Source organism: Acinonyx jubatus, chromosome D2, assembly GCF_027475565.1.
Source record: "Acinonyx jubatus isolate Ajub_Pintada_27869175 chromosome D2, VMU_Ajub_asm_v1.0, whole genome shotgun sequence".
NCBI classification, from domain to species: domain Eukaryota; kingdom Metazoa; phylum Chordata; class Mammalia; order Carnivora; family Felidae; genus Acinonyx; species Acinonyx jubatus.
Genome location: NC_069393.1, coordinates 20,663,984 through 20,681,381, shown reverse-complemented (window position 1 = coordinate 20,681,381; position 17,398 = coordinate 20,663,984). Strand labels below are relative to the sequence as shown.

At 43.2% G+C, this 17,398-nt stretch overlaps 1 protein-coding gene across 5 annotated transcripts in view; it reads left to right on the top strand.

Annotated features, from left to right (window-relative positions):
• The first annotated feature begins 679 nt into the window (after positions 1 to 679).
• Positions 680 to 17,398, top strand: part of SLC16A9 (solute carrier family 16 member 9) — a 56,628-nt gene continuing 39,909 nt past the window's right edge. For 3 of the 5 annotated variants that reach the window (XM_053207032.1, XM_027062046.2, XM_027062045.2), the window contains exon 1: positions 1,406 to 1,545. The gene's annotated coding sequence lies outside the window, so the exon portion shown is untranslated. The other 2 variants (XM_053207031.1, XM_053207030.1) reach the window with 2 other exon arrangements.

Here is a 17,398-nt window from a genome sequence, read left to right as displayed (position 1 = left end):
TTCCTCTTAACACAAAACAAAATATGTAATATCAACTAGCTCTGGCCATTCCCTTTCCCATAACCTGAAAGTCAGTAAATTGGGTAGAAGGGGATGAACCACAGTTTTCATATCTGTAAGAAAACTTGACATGCGTGATCAGGCTCCTTAAGATTTTTGGAACTCTCATTTCACATCGACTCTACCATGCAGGCAAGATGAGAAAACAGAGGTTCAGAAAGGTTAGACAGCTTAATTTGGACTTCAGAAAGCAACTTTATGCAAGGTGTAGAGTCTTTGTCTAGGTCAGCACCAGAGGCCTCAGTTTATAAACGGAATTCTCATTCCAGTGTTGGATGGCCTTATGCCTGTTTGAAAAGTTAGTACCAGCTACGGTGCCCCTTCCCAGAAACATGTACAGACATGGGAACACCAAAAGTGCATATCACTTTAAGGGTCCCCTCACCCAGTGAGCCTCTGGTACCTACAAACTGTCCCCAGTCTGATGCGGTGACCCTCTGTGGGGTTACAGCACACGTCCAGTTCAGCTCCCATGCCCGACAGTGTGAACTTGTGTTTAGATGCGCCCTCCCTCTCCGCCCGCTGTGTTGCACTGCGGAGCGCCCTCCTTTCCCATGGAGCTGTCACAAAGGACAGCACTTGGCATCCTCACTCCTGTAGCCCAGGAGCACCGGCTACACAAAGTTCTGGTGCCTGTTTCTCTGGGATCATTGCCAGCTGGGTATACAGCTCCGGCCAGGAGGGCGCCCGGCGGCCCCAGGAGCCTGGGAGACCGGGGGCGACTCGCACTCATCTCTACACCCCGGCTCCCAACCAAGTGCGCTGGGTCTTTGGCGAGCTGGTGCGGGCACGCGGTGGGCGGCAGGGGCGCGGCGGCGCCGGGGGACGCGCGCGTGTGCGCACCAACAGGGCGCCTGGCCGGCGGTGCCCAGCTCTCCTGAGGCCTCGGTGGCCCCGGGCCGGGCGGGGACCGCGGCCCCGGCAGTGCCCTCCCTCCGCCCCGCCGGCCGGAGCCCGGCCCGAGCCCCGAGAGCGGGAGCAGCGCCCCTACCGCTCGCTTTTCCGCCTCCATCTCCTCCGCCTCCTCCTCCTTCCCCCCAGCCACCCGCGCAGTCACAACCGGTTCAGACTGGCCAGGGTGCCCCGCAAAGGAGTGAGAGAGAGGGGCCAGACCGCGGGGAAGAACTTCCCGGGAAGGAGGAGGAGGGAGAGAAGGTGGAGCCCAGAGGAGGGGGCCGGATCCCCCTCTCCCTGCACGCGGCCGCCGCCGCCGCCGCCGCCGCCGCCGCCGCCGCCGCCGCCGCCGCGGGGCTTGGCGGGGGCAGAGGGCGGCGGCTCCCGGGGTCGCGCGTAGCGGGACCGATTGCCCAATACTCCGGCAGGGGCCGGGGCCAGGTCCGGGCCCCGGATAAATACAGCCCGGCGGGCCCCGAGGAGCAGGGGAGAACTGCGGCCGCGGTCCTCCCCGCACCACCCGCCCGGCTTTGCCCGGGGCACTGCGCCCGGTGCTGCGCCCCGGAGCCCCCAGCCGAGGCCGCTACCCAGGTAAAGGGCTGGAGCTCGCGGGAGGGCGCCGACGCTGGGCGGCCACCCGCGCTGCCTCGCCTCCCGGAGGCGAGAAGTGACTCCTCGGGCTCGGAGCAGCGGGAGGCGGCGGCGGCGACGACGCTGTCACTGGCGGCCAGCACTTTGGAACAGGTTTCTGGTTTGGGCTGTGTACCGGGAGCCGAGAGCGTCCTCAGTGCGCCCATCCCTGGACACCCCCTTCCCCTTTTGATGGGGTGCCTCTCCGCGGTGGGCAAGTTTCCCCAGGAATCCGAGGGAGGCATTTTGCACGGAGCGCAAAGACAGAGATGCAGAGAGAGAAAGGGGGTCCTGGAGGGCGGACGGTACCCACGGGCTGGGCTCGGGGCCGTGGTCTGTCCTGGAACTCCCAAGACAGCTTCTGGGGCTGCTGGTGGCAAAGCGGGGCTGTGGGGAGTGCGACCAGGTGGGCCCCTGTTCCTCAGAGGGCGGCGAGGCCTCCAGGTGCCCGGGTGGGGAGCCGGTGCGCGCAGCTGCCCTGGGAGAGTCGCGGCTGGGGCGCCCCGCTGCTGCAGGGCTGGGAGGAAGGCGGCGCGCGGAGCTGGAGGCCTCTGAGCCGTGGCGCCAGGTTCAGCACCACCGGGTCAGTCCGGGCGACTGCCGTTGGAGGCACGGGCACCTGGGCCGCCTGGACGCCGAGCGGGACCTCGGGAGAACTTAGTGCTTAATGCTGCAGCTGTGGCTCGTCCCAGGTAGCCGACTCTGGCTTCAGCAGCACCCAGAGGCTTTGGAAAGAGCTGACAACTATTTAAAAGCTCGGCCATCAAAAAAACAAAGCAATGCTTCTCCGGGTTCCATGTCTAATTCAGCACAGGTCAATCCATCCTGCAGGGTTAGCCAGGCTTTACACTAAATATATTACTTACACAGTAAGTTATTTGATATAACAGTTTTTTGGGCCAATTTCCTGGCTTACAATTTGTTTGGGTGTATTTTTTAACATCTTGGATTATCTGGATAGTAGTGTATTTTTTTTTTTTTTTCTGTTATCAGATAGATTACCCGGATAGTAGTTTATTTTGTTTAAATCTTGGATTATCTGGATAGTAGTTCAGACTGTAGATGGATTTTTACTCCCGGAGTAGGATATTTAGTTGTTCCATCACATTGTGTTCAGGTGGTAGTCCTAACAGTTTCTTCGATTCTGGTTGGCTTTAGCTCTGGGAAATTGTTCTGGCCAGAGAAGATTCTGAGGTGAGAGTACCCATAGTCATTGACCGATCACACCTTCTTTTAATTAACATGTGAATGCAGATAACAGGGTTAGTATCCATACCATCGCTAAAAAAAGTTTTTTTGTTTCAAGACCCTAGAAAATGGAAATTACATGATAAAATAGTTTAACCTGCCATTTTGCAACAACTCATAATTTTGGCACCACTGACTGAGAACATCCTTCTCTGTTGCTTCCCTTTTGTGTTTAAGGGGAACCAGGACCTTTCCTATGTATAGGAGGAATACAGGGAAGGACAGGTGACATGGGGAAGTGCATCAGGACACTAGAAAACCTCTTGCAGCTCCTGGCTGTGACTCTAAAGAGATGGAGGTGATGGTGTGTGTTGGGTGGTGCCTGAATCTGTGTCAGAGCAGACTGATACAGTGCTTTTGGGTTGGATCTGGTCATGAAACTGGAGCTAGAGGATGACAGAAACATGTGGTCAGATTTTCTTGTTGTTTTTTTTTTAATGTTTGTTTATTTTGAGAGAGAGAGGAAGAGAGAGCATGGGAGTGGCAGAGAGAGAGAGAGAGAGAGAGAGAGAATCACAAGCAGGTGTGCTGATGTCAGGGCAGAGCCCCAGGAGGAGCCTGATCTCCTGAATCATGACCTGAGCCAAAATCCAGAGTTGGAGGCTTAACAGACTGAATCCCCCCCCCTCCCCGGGTGCTCCCAGATTTTCAAGTTTTATTTCCTCACTCCAGTCTTTTGACCCCTAGTTTTTGTGGTCTTTTTCTCAAGTGAGATATCTCTTCAATTTAATTTATAGAAAGAAATTGAGTATAAAAAACCGTGGGAAGTGCAAAAAGCCACAATGACTTGCTTGTATAACTATAGTTTTTCAAGAAAGTTTGCCTAGTGACTTCACTTTTAATTAAAGATTGAAAGAATGCATATATTTTGAGCTAGTTGGCTTTTTCTTTGGGGGGTTCTTTGCAGATACTGAAGTATTCCTCGTAGATAATGAGATTGAACTAGAATTTACAAGTGAGTTCAAGCAAAGAACACATGGTCCCCACCTTTAAAGAGTTTAGTCTAGTTAGGAGCACCTGAGTAGCTCAGTTGGTTAAGCATCTGACTTCGGCTCAGGTCATGATCTTGCAGTCCGTGAGTTTGGGCCCCGCGTCAGGCTCTTGTGGACAGCTCAGAGACTGGAGCCTGTTACAGATTCTGTATCTCCCTCTGTCTCCCTGCCCCTCCCCTGCTCATGCTCTGTCTCTCTCTGTCTCTGAAAAATGAATAAACCTTAAACATTTTTTTAAAGAGTTTAGTCTGGTGGGAAAGATAGGTATGTTTACAAATATCTACAGTACAAGATAGTATATATAGATGGAGTCATATGGCAGTAACATCAATAGCGTGCTATTGAATGGCAGAGAAAAGGAGAGGTTCATTCAAGGTTAAGAACTAAAAAAAGTTATGTGGCAGGTGGAGCATTTGAGCTGGGATCTGAAGAAGGAAGAGATTTCCTCCGTGGAAAGGATCCTCACTGGAAGAAGCAAATAGCACAGAGTCCTGGAAGTCTGATGTGTCCAAAGGAAGCAAAATAGTTTGGAGTGGCTAGAGCCTGGAATTTAAGATAGATAAGGCTGGGAGGTAGGATGGGGCTAGATTGTGGAGAATATAACAAGCCACGTGAAGAAATTAAAAATGTGCTTGAACGTTATTATTGTATTTATACTACCAATGTTACAGCATCTTTAACTGTAGTTTATACCTTAAAGTTAAATTTTGTTTATACACTAAAATAAAAAAAAATAATATTTTTTTTGAGAGAGAGAGACAGAGTGTGAGTGGGGGAGGGGCAGGGAGAGAGGGAGACACAGAATCCAAAGCAGGCTCCAGGCTCTGAACTGTAAGCACAGAGCCTGACACGGGGCTCAAACTCACGGACAGTGAGATTATGACCTGAGCCGAAGTCAGATGCTTAACCACCTGAGCCACCCAGATGCCCCTGTTTATATCCTAGAATAAATAAATGGATAAAATCTCAATGGTATTTGCTTCCTGTAAACATTACTGTAAAAGAGTAATGTATTTCAAATAGCCTTTAATGCTTTAAGTCCAACAGTTTTTTTCCCCCCAAGTCTGCAGTGTTATGGACTTAAAGTATACTAGTCTTATGGTATACCAACTCTTAGTTTGACGAAAACTTTGTATAGGAAAACACCTCCACATTCCTGGGCAATATGCAGAGTAGAGCCACTGTCTTCTGTTTCAATTGCCAATAATAATAATGACTATTATTATTGTTTATTAAATGTGATATGTCATATAAGCCGCATGCCTTATTTCATCTAGGGGAGGCATCATTTTGATCTTAGGCTGATGATTTTAATGAGGTCACTCAGCTGAGTAAATGATGGGACCAGGATGTGAAGCCAAGAAGTGTCTCTCTAAAGCTTATTCTTTGAACTATTGTGCTATCATGTAACAAGGGCATAATACATGACAACTTATTAAAAGAACTTAGAGGGGCTGGGTGCCTGGGTGCCTCAGTTTAAGTGTCCAACCTTGGCTCAATTCATGATCTCATGGCTCCTGAGTTCCAGCCCTGCATCAGGCTCTGTGCTGAAGCTTGGAGCCTGGAGTCTGCTTAGGATTCTGTGTCTCCCTCTGTCTCTGCCCCTGCCCTGCTTGTGCTCTCTCTCTCTCTCTCAAAAATAAATAAACATTAAAAAAAATTAAAAGAAGTTATAGGGGCACCTGGCTCAGTTGGTTAAGCATCTGACTTCGACTCAGGTCATGATCTTACAGTTTGTGAGTTTGAGCCTTACATTGGGCTTGGGATTCTCTCTCTCTCCATCTCTCTCTGCCCCTCTCCCACTCCTGCTTTCTCTCTCTCTCAAAATAAATAAATAAACTTTAAAAAAGTAAAAGAAGTTAGAAATTGAGCCTGCTAACTGTAGAAGTGTTTCTCTGTTTTTAAATTTTCACCTTCATTCCCATTATTCTGATTCTGTTTGTTTGTTTATTTAGAGAGGGTGCAAGCAGGGGAGGGGCAGAGAGAGAGGGAGAGAGAGAATCCTAAGCAGGCTCCATGCCCAGCTAGGAGGCTGACATGGGGCTAGATCTTAAGACCATGAAATCATGACCTGAGCTGAAATCAAGAGTCTGATGTTTAACTCAGTGAGCCACCCAGGTGCCCCAGTTTTATTTTATTTTTTTTATTGAGTTAATATTGACATATAGCTTTGTATTACCTTTACATGTACAATGTAATGATTTGATATATGTATATATTGTGCAGTGATTACCACAATAAGTTTAGTTAATATCCATCACTACACAGGTTTTTGTTTGTTTGTTTGTTTGTTTGTTTGTTTTTTAGTGTTGAGAACTTTTAAGGTCTACTTTCTCAGCAACTTTCAAATATAAGATATGATATGTTAACTATAGTCCTCACATTGTACATTGCCCATCATTCTGATTAATTTCACACTACAAATCAACAATGAGACGTGTAAATGTTTTAACACATCTTTAAACTATTATTTGATCTTGTGCTTTTAGGATCCACTCAAAAGAAACTCTTCAGCTTTTTGAGAAGAGATGGGATATGGATGAGAAAAACTCTAGCGAGAGTGACAGCATCAAATACAAAGGGTAGATCTTCCAGATTCTCTGGAAGGGTGTCAATTTCAAATATTCTTGTCATTATTCCCAGTAACCCTCACCCCCAAATGCACTAGATCTTTTTGTATTCCAGCATCCTGGAAATGTTGCCTTGTGTCTCAAGTTTTTATTCTGAAAGTAATATAGCAATATACTAGCTTGGACACAATATACTCGTGTGTGTTCAGACAACAAACTAGACTCCACATAATCATGTACAAATTATGCAAAACATATACTAAGCAAAAGAACACACCAGTGTAGATGGCATCATCATAGATTTCTTTCAGAACACTACTACTTGGGCCAGGCTGTGAGTGATATGGTTTGTGTGGAAGAGAGAATAGCTGAAGCAAGAGCCCAGCAGCATAGGGAACATGGCAAGAGTATGGGATGGATGCAGGGAAATGATTATACCAACTTGTATTGAAGTGTCTGGCCCTCATTTTGCCTATATTTAATTGTTAAATCTAGATGTTTTCATCTTTTTTCAGGCTCTGAGTGGTTTACAAATTCTGCTATTTTTCTCTTCTGAGCCTGAGAACAGGACTAGAAATAAATGACCTTTCACTGGATTGGTCAGTGAGGGACCTTGGTACTGGTCTTTCCTCTAGAGTGACATCTCTAAACCTCAGTGTCTTCATATAGACGAAGCAACTGAGTCATTGATGAGATCAGTGGTGCAAGTTCACAGGGTTCACCTGGGGGAGACAGGCATCATAAATAAGTAAATAAGGGGTGGTGGGAAGGGAGAGCACAGGTGAAACTCTAAATGCAGGTCAACCTTGGTCCTGTGTCGGGGAGATCTTAGGGAGTGGAAGGAACTGGAGAGAACATGTCCATTCGATGAGGGTGAATGTTACTCAGTTCCAGCCAATTGTTGTGTAAGAACAAGAGCCCAGTGTCACCAGATCTTCTGATTTTTTTAAAAGAATCAAAAAATTAAGATTTTTATGTGAAATCTTCCAGTGTTAAATCAGTGGCAATTCATTCAAAATTGCCAAAAGTAAAATAAAATAAAATAAAATAAAATAAAATAAAATAAAATAATAAAATAAAAATTGTGCAGGCCAAACAGAATACTACTGATCTAAAGATCAGATCTGGCCTGAGAGCTGTCAATTTGCTGAATGATTTCCAAGCCTCCTTCTGGCTTCAGGTTTCTATGATCCTACACTGAATCCATTTTATCTCTAACCTATTTCTTCTACTTTGCTAAACCATAGCCTGGTACTCACCATATCTAAGTTATGCTTTGGGGATAACTTAGCTTTGGAGGAGTTCTTTGGCAAGTGCTGAACTATGATAGATCTGTAAGGCCTTAAAAGGTCAAAGGATGTCCTTTTTTGATGGCCATGCTGGTTTCATAATTCATAGGCTCTAGCAATTAAGTACTTGTGTTAATTATCCTTTTCAGGGACGATTAATGTGATTCAATTCCAGGGCCCAGAATTATTTCTCTAAATACTTTCCTTCCTGCTCTTCCTTCTCACCCCAGTAGGAGATAATAACCAGTTGGGAAATTGATCCTGGTTCCCAATGGGACAAGGTATATTTGTAGCCTGACTTATGGTGCTCAAAGAAATCTTCATCGTCTTTACCCTGCCAAGATTTCACCATGGAGTCTGTCTCTTTTTTTAAACTTGGAAGTGTCTGGGAAAAACATTCTTGAACTGCAAACTGAATTAAGGGGTTGGCTTTTGAGTTGTGTTAATACAGGACTTTAGGTTTCTTTTTAAGAAAGCATATTTATATGGGCCCCAAAGTAACAGATTTGCATATGATCCCAGCCCCAAATTGTTTTTAATAACACTGGTTCTTTCGCAGTGAAATTCTTTAGTATAATTTTTTTTAAAAGCTCCATTTATTGAATTTGACTTGCTAAGATATGTTCCTCACTTTACGTCAATGAGCTGTTTTACAAACAAGTGAAAAGTTCAGAGCAGATGTTGACAATGAGAAGGAAGTGTCTGAATAAATAAAACAAGAATGTCATGTTTAGAGAAACCACATATCTTCTTGAGACTGAGCTGATTTCAAGAGAATGAACAGAAGGCTCTGGATGACAATTCTCAGCCACAGTTTGTCCTTGTTCTGGCTCCAGTAGTGAGTCAACCTCCTGCCTCCCCCCACCTCACCGCATTTCAGAGAGTGTGTGAAGCATCTCTGGATGTTTAACATTTAGCCAGGTAACTGTCTGACCGTTAAAGACATACCATTTGATGTTATATTGGTAAAAAATTTCAATAAAAAAACTCTACTTCTGTATTTTTACCCATGTATTTGGCTAGTCCTTCCGATTCAATGATGAAAACAGGCTCTAAGCTCCGCGAATGCAGGGACCACATTGTCTTCTAAGTGCATTCCATTCATTTTCTTCTAAACAAATGCATGATGCCTTCTAAATGCACTTAATTCATTTTGTTGAATGAGAGATGTTTGATTAATCATTTTAATATACAGGAGAGTTAGGTAAGTAGCTTTTCCAATATTCATTAATTTCATAAAGATTTATTGAGCTTTTATTATGCACCAAACACAATTCTTAGTGTTAGGGATGTGAGATGGGCTTGGAGGTTAGATACCTTAACAAGGAGTAGCAATATATTGTGATGAATGTTATAATAGCAAGATTGCCCAAACTGATGTGAGATCTTAGAGGAGGAATGACTGACCATTGGAGAGTCAAGATGGCATCAAGTAAGAGGAGACATTTTAGGCTAAGTCTTTTTTTTTTTTTTTTTTTTTTCAACGTTTATTTATTTTTGGGACAGAGAGAGACAGAGCATGTACGGGGGAGGGGCAGAGAGAGAGGGAGACACAGAATCGGAAACAGGCTCCAGGCTCTGAGCCATCAGCCCAGAGCCTGACGCGGGGCTCGAACCCACGGACCGTGAGATCGTGACCTGGCTGAAGTTGGACGCTTAACCGACTGCGCCACCCAGGCGCCCCTAGGCTAAGTCTTAAAGGAAAAGCAGGAGTTTGTCGGTAGGCAAGTTGGAGACAGGAATTACAACCTCTCCCTAGGCTCACGTGTTGACTTGCAGCAGTGGCTTGGGGACCACAGGTTTGTGGGACATCCTACAGAGGTGTAGTTGCGGGCTGGATTGTTGCAGATCTTTAGAGAAAAAAACAGAATTCAATAACTTGCTGGGTATTTAAAGATCTAAATATTGAATATATAGACAAAACATGGTTGTGTAAAACCAATTTTTCATTTTCATTTATAATTTTTGAATAACATTATTTATTGATGGGGAACTATAAGCTCCATGAGGCAGGAAAAATTATCTTTGGTTTTCTTATATGCTTATAATAATGAATTAAACTTCCCCTCTGCTAGTGGATACACTGTGAGTGGTGAGGAACCACTGAGAGATTTGAAAAGTGGAGGTGGAATTGGAGAAGATGAGAAGCATGGTTTGGCAGCAGCCTGCCAGATGAATGGCAGCAGGAAGAGAGCATAAGCAGAGGGGTCCATGAGTAGGTGGCTGTGATAGTGCAAAGATTTGCAAAGAAGAGGTACAGGAAGAGTCAGACTGCAGAGCTCATTGTCAGGACCCTGGTCCTGGCTGACATGGGTGTTGGGAAGAAGGAACAGGGAGGGGATGGAGAGGGGGGCTTTCTGCTTGGGCAATTGCAGGTCTGGTTGTGTTTGTTCTCCAGATGAAATTTAGGAGGAGGAATTATGGATGTGTTAATTGTGAGGGTCTTGAGCACAGCCAGGTGGGATCTTGACATAAAAACTAGTAAGAAATTCGTTGGACATATGGGTCTGGAGTTCTGAGGGGAGGTCAGGCCTGCGGATGGAGACTTGGGACTCGTTCCTTTGCATGCATGCAATCACTTGGTGGGGCTAGAGACAGCTGGTGGGGTCCTGTGGAGGTGGGCTCAGGAATGCCATGGGGGGGCACTGGTTTGCAGAGAAGAGAGAGGTGAACAGTGTCAAGATGGCGGTTGAATGCAGGCCTGAACTGACTCAGTGATAAGGCAGTGGGGGCTCCACAATAAGAACATTTCTCTTGTTGGATGCATGGAAACCAGAGAACAGTTGAGGAATCGTCAGGATGTGAGAAAACAGAGGCAGGGAGAGTGTTCTTTCAAGTTTTTCTAAGACCTTTGAAAGATGCAACAGTAACAGCAGCTGCAAGCATTTACTCTAGGCTGAGCACCATGCCCAGTGTTTCATAGAGATGATTTCCTATATTCCTCCTAAAAATCCCAAGAGGAAGGAATTCTTACTATTTCCATCCTATAGATGAAGAAACTGAGAAGGTTGTTAACTCACTGAAAGGCACACGGCTGATGGCAGAGTTCGATCATGAACCCAGAAGAAATGACTCCAGGGTTCATGTTGTAGACCAGGGACTTTCAGTGTTTTAGAATATGACGTGCAGTAATATGTGTTTGTGAACCTGGCCCTGCACACACACACAGGCACACATACAAACACTGAAGCACAGATTCACACAATGGTACTGAAGCCTTATGACCATGCAGGAAGTATTCTTATATTTTTGGTGCTTATCTAATTTATTCTATTCTAAATTCCAATTTTAAAAAATGTTACTCATAATCCACAGTTGATTTCATGACTCATGATACATTGGAGTTTGAACAACACTGCTCTAGCCCACTGCTTTGCATTGCTTCCCAAACTAGAGCTTAATACTCTTTTCTATTACATTCAACAAAACATTTATCGAGTGCCCACTATATGCATAGATGTGGAAAGAACATAAAGAATATAAGATGTGCCTTGATCCCAGGAATTTTCTGTTAGTGAAGAGGATGGGAAGAAAGCAAGTAAATGCCTAATTATAATGCATACTAGAATGAAATAAGAAAAGAGAGGTATAAGCAACATATCATGGGTGCATAGAGTGATTAATGCTGGCTCTAAATGTATATTGATTTGACTAGTAGTGTTTAGTGTTTTTGTGCTTTGACAACATTAAAAAACTTTTATGAAATTAATAGAAGTGTATTTGGCAAAGACTTTTAAGAATAAAGGCCCCAAACTATAGAGAGAATGCAAATGTCCATCAACTGATGAATGGATATATATATACAATGTGGTGTGTGTTTATGTGTGTTGTGTCACACAGACACACACAATGGAGTATTACTCAGCCATAAAAAAGAATGAAATCTTGACATTTGCAACTGTGTGGATGAAGCTAGAATGTATTATGCTAAGTGAAATAAGTCAATCGGAGAAGGACAAACACCATATAATTTCACTCATATATGGCATTTATGAAACAAAGAGATGAACGTATGGGAAGAGGGGAAGAGGAGAGAGGGAAACACACCACAAGACACTCTTAATGATAGAGAACAAACCAAAGGTTGATGGAGGGAGGTGGGTGGAAGATGGGCTAGATGGGTGATGGATATTAAGGAGGGCACTTGTGATGAGCATTTGGTGTTGTATTTAAGTGATGAATCACTGAATTTTACTGCTGAAACCAATATTGCACTGGATGTTAATTAACTAAAATTTAAATAAATTAAAAAAAGAATAAAGGTCAAAGGAGATTTAAGACCATGATATTCTGTGTATTTTTCTCAAAGGTCCTGAGGTGGTCAAAATATTATTACTTAGATATCAGTTTGTTTAGTATAAGCCCTTGGGTGACGTCAGCAAGTTCAGTCATTTTAAAGTATATCCATTAAAAAGTTTTAAAATGGGGGTGCCTGGGTGGCTCAGTCGGTTGAGTGTCTGACTTCGGCTCAGGTCATGATCTCACAGTCCGTGAGTTCGAGCCCCATGTTGGGCTCTGTGCTGACAGCTTGGAGCCTGGAGCCTGGAGCCTGGTTTGGATTCTGTGTCTCCCTCTCTCTCTGCCCCTCCCCTGCTCATGCTCTGTCTCTCTCTGTCTCAAAAATAAATAAAAACATTTAAAACATTTAAAAAAAATTTTAAAATGAAAGGGTATCCATTAAAAAAATTTACCATCAACTTCCCAAAGTAAAGCAATGCAACTATACAGACCACTTAAGAAAGAACCTGCATTAGGTGGTCACTCCTTGGGTTACATGGAGAGAGTTTGAAGTAGAATCTAACAAAAAGCCTAGGGACACAAGGATAGAATGAGAATTATCAATACCTAGCTAGGTTTTATGTAGAGTTGTACATAGATTAAAAAGGTAACATTTGAAAGTCCTTGGCATTGTGTCTGATATACATAAAATGTTCATAAAAAATGGTAAGTAGAAGTTATTCATGATATGGCTAAATAACAGTACATTTAAACCTTAGAAAATTTTCTTAATTCTACTGTTTAGGGAATTCCTAAGAAAACATGACATCATTATTGGGGTTTAAGGACACTTGAAATATTTTTCTATAGCCATGATTGGAGTGGGTAAAAAAAAAAGAGATTTAATTTAAATAACTAAGGGCAGCCAAGTCTTTCAATTTATGACTGTATATTAGGACGTGAAGTTGTTTAAGATGACCTGTAGTGCTGTTGTCCCCTTCTGCTCAGTAACCACATGTTAAAATCATCTGGAGTGCTCTAACAGCCTGGCCTCCCCTCCAAATATCCTGCTTTCATTGCTGTAGGGTAGACCCAGACATCAGGGATTTTTAACCTCCCAAGGTGATTGATTCTACCGTGTAATCCACTTTGCAATCCCCTGCAAGTCTTAGTATAGAGTATGTGCTTAGGAAGCGTGCTTAATATGCTCTGATGATTAGAAACAAGCTCATGTGGAGATACAACCTTAAAACGGGGTTTTTCATTTGCCCTTCTGATGCACATTGAGTTACCACCTTTTCTTGAGAACTGGTTTAGAAAGGAAGATCTTCGGGGACTTTGGAATAAGAAAGGGGTTCTTTGAACTGGGAAGATTAGAAAACTGGCGTGTGAAAAATACAAAGAGAAAGAAGCTTGAGTTCATGTAGCACTTTAAGAGACAAAGTAGTTGATTTTTAAGGACACTTGTAGCCCTTGTTAACTCTGATGATCAATGCTCACCACCGTTCTACCCACGGGCACCCTATGAACCATCCGGTGGCTAGGAAGGTGCTGGAAAGCTGTGTGTTTCCTGAGTTGGGAAGAAAAGGAAGGATGGAAATTAAAGGGAGAAAGAGAACAAAAGGAGATGAAAGCAACCCTCGTTTGGATTTGTCTTCTCTTGACTGTTGGTGACCTAAGAGTAGACTGTCCTTGTCCTTATGTTCTTTCCTCACTGAGACTTCCCTCTTCCCATTTACTTTTTCTTACTATCAGGAAATTATCCGAGATTTGAAAAATGTCACTTCCATATCACCCCTTTTTTTTGGAGGGAGGAATTTCATAGCAGAGTATGTGTGTGTGTAGGTGTGTGTGCGTGTGCACACTGTTGTGGCAGGGAGGGAGGGGGGTCGTGGATGTTCTGGCCAGCTGTATTTGTAGGGAGGGTAGTTTGAGATTTTGAGAGGATCTCTGCCAAGATAAAAAGAGTATTTTTATGACAAACAATTATGTTTAAAAGGATAAGAAATAATTTACACTGAAATTACTGTGTGCCAGGCACTGTACTAATAGCACAATAGTCTGATGAGGTAAGTAATATAATTTCCCTCACTTTTTGGATGAAGAAAGTGAGGCCCAGAGATATTGCAGTAATTTGCTGAAGGTCACATGCTTGGCTAGTATCAGAAGTGGGACGTGTACTCAGGTTATCTAGGACCCAAGCTCATACTCTTATTCCTTATGCTCAGTTTTTTAGAACAGATATCTTCACATATTTATAGATATAAATATCTGTGTATGTACTTGTATGAAACTATAGCTTTTGACATAACAAAAAAGTGGAAACCCTATCAACCATTCTTTGGGACCACATAATACCATTACTAGAAGATCCTGACTTCTCTTTCACTACCTTTCCCAAACTCAGAGATTGTTTGGCTAATTTGAACAAATTAATAGGTGGCTCCATCATTATATTGACAGCTTTATTATAATTATCACCATCAGCAGCAGCATTATCATGATCATGAGAATCTTCTTAGAGTTTTACCTGCCAGCTGCATGCCTGCTCCACTGGGGACTATGGAGGCTGGCTGGGGCATGTGACCTAGATCTGGAGAGGTGAAGTGACCATTTTAGCATTGACTATCTGGAGATTTTTGGAGCTGCTTCTCCCCAGGTTTTTCCTGGGCTGCTGTACAGCAGAAGGATGACATTATGGGCGATTGGATGATTCTCTAGAAGTAGAGCGCCTAGGCTTGGCCATTTGGGACAATGGAAAAGAGACAGGGAAAGATTTTTCTCTCCTCTGGCTGGCAATGGTGTGTACTTGCTCTCTCTGGAGCCACAAGGGTGGAACTGGGCTCCTTCTCCAGCTGGAAACCAGCCAACAGATTCTGGGGGGTTGCCACATCAAAGTGTGGGGTTAATAGCATTGCCACCACCAGTGGGGATATAGCCAAATGTCACAAATGAAGAGGGAGCAGGCAACCGTCCATTCCTTTGTTTTCTGTCTGCGCTCCGGGGTGCTTAGAAAAATAAAAGTCATGCTCTCCTGAGAAGGTCCATTTATTCTGCCCTCTTGTTTTGTAAAGTTAGGATTCTTTGGAGAGAGATGCTTACTTTTCTATAGGCTTCCAGTTCACTAGAGCACATTACCATGTTGCAAGTTGTTTTTTGAGTTGATACACTTTCTGACACCATTTTCTCCTATTTGCATTAAAAACAACTTTTGCAAATCTTCAGATAAATTGATGTAATAATCATCTTTTAAATTTTGTATCACAGACAATGATCCCCTTTGCATTTTCTCATTTTATAGAAGATCAAGAAAATAGCTTTTGTCATGGTCATCACTCCTATAGGAATTTTTGCTTTGATCAGTGGAGATTTAGGGGTAATAAGCTTTGTCCTTGACCATATTATAGATGACAGGGTTGAGTTAAAAGAACAGCACAGTGCTGGCAGCTGCACTGGGGTGGGTGGGCTCAGGGCGATGAGTTCCCACATGCTCCAGTCCCCACTTCGTCCCCAACTCTTAGCCTCTTCCTTTCCTCACCTGTGTCCCTTCTCCACTAGGAAAGAGGATGTGACAGTTGGTCAGAGGTGGTCCTTCTCTCCTGTAGGACAGTGATTCTCAGCCTTGGCTGCACATTTGAGTGACAGGAAGGGTCAGGCTGTACCCCAGAGCAGTCTGGGGTGGGACCTCAATCAGAGATGTTTTAAGCTCCCCAGAGCGCATTCAGGCTAGAGAACCATTGTGGTTGGGCAACCATTTTGAGTGTATCTGTGGATGACCTTGGTCAGAATCACAGGGTGATTCTTAAAAAATCCAATTTCTGTGATTCCTAACACACTAAAAATACTTAAGCCTTGAACCCAAAATAAAAGGAAACCAAATCTAGCAGTAAACATGAGTTTTGAATTATTCCAAACTAGAATCTGGAAATATCCAGATCTTGGTTTACATTTTCTAAATATTAAGAAATAACTAAAGATTAAAAGGTTTTAGAAACCCTAGGTTTATATATAATTTAGTAACTAGTTGCTGTAGAACTCTGGTGTGAGTAGTAACTACTTCTTAAAGAGGCTATCAAGTTACCAGAAATCCTTTATGGTTTTTAAAGTAATAACTAACATTTATTTTTTTAAAACCAGTTTTTGTTTTAGAGAGAGAGTGTGTGCACACAGCATGGGAGGGACAGAGGGAAAGAGAGTCTTAAGCATGCTTCACGCCCAGCATGGAGCCAATCTCACAACTGTGAGATCATGACCTCAGCTGAAATCAAGAGTCCAACGCTTAACCAGCTGAGCCACCCAGGTGCCCCACTAACATTTATTAAAGCTTTTTACTGTGTGCTAGGCACTGAGCTTTGCACTTGAAATTCACTGTTATCCCATATTAAGACAAGAAAAGTGTGGTTTAGAGACATTAAGTAATTGGCTCAAAATCACATGGTAATTAGCATGGACTGGATTGGAACCCAAATATATGTATTTAATAACAAAGCTCACAATTGGGGCACCTGGGTGGCTCAGTTGGTTAAGTGTCTGACTCTTGATTTTGGCTCAGGTCATGATCTCATGGTTCATGAGTTTGAGCCCCACATCAGGCTCCATGCTGACAGCAGGAGCCTGCTTGGGATTCTCTCTCCCTCTCTCTCTGTCCCTCCCCTGTGTGTGTGCTCTCCCCTCTTTCTCTCTCAAAATAAATAAATAAACTTAAAAAAAAATAAATCTCATGGTCTTAACCATTACTGAATTCCTAAAATTCTGGAACCAGATACTAGAAAATTTCCTTCTCCTCCCTACCCCATCTTTATAATAAAATTCAGATGAATAAGAGAAGCTATCAAGCAGTTGAAAATGTTAACTTGCTTTATATCCTTTTCTTTACATTCTTCATGTGTGTTTGTGTGTGTGTGTGTGTGTGTGTGTGTGTGTGTGTATATATATATATATATATATATAATGCATCAAAACACCACTGATGTACTTCAGAAACCCTTAATTTATGTTTCATTTTCATTACTTAGATTCTTTTATGATGTGTGATCATTCCTGCACCTGAACAGAAAGAAGCTTTGCTTTCTGTTACTCCTTTGTTCAGAGAGCTACCATATACAAAGGAAGTAAGCAACACATCATCTCCTGATTTCATTGCCTTACTATAAACCTGTTTCTAGGTTAAAAATCTGGGCATATGCGTTGGGGGTGTGTGTGGACATGGGTGGGGAGAAGGAATATTGACCTGGGGGAAAGGCCTCACACGGATGAAAAACCTCATACAAATATTGTTGATTTTGTCTCCAAATCAGGCCATGTATCTGGTCATTGTAACTGTGTGTGTGTTTATAGAATTAATATTTTCCTTTGTAAAGTCAGCTTTGTTGATGTAAAATTTATATCCAGTAAAATTTAATAGTTTTAAGTGTATAATATGATGAATTTTGACAAATGTATACAGTTGGGGTTTACACTAGTTTTTTTTTTAAATTTTTTTTTTAACGTTTATTTA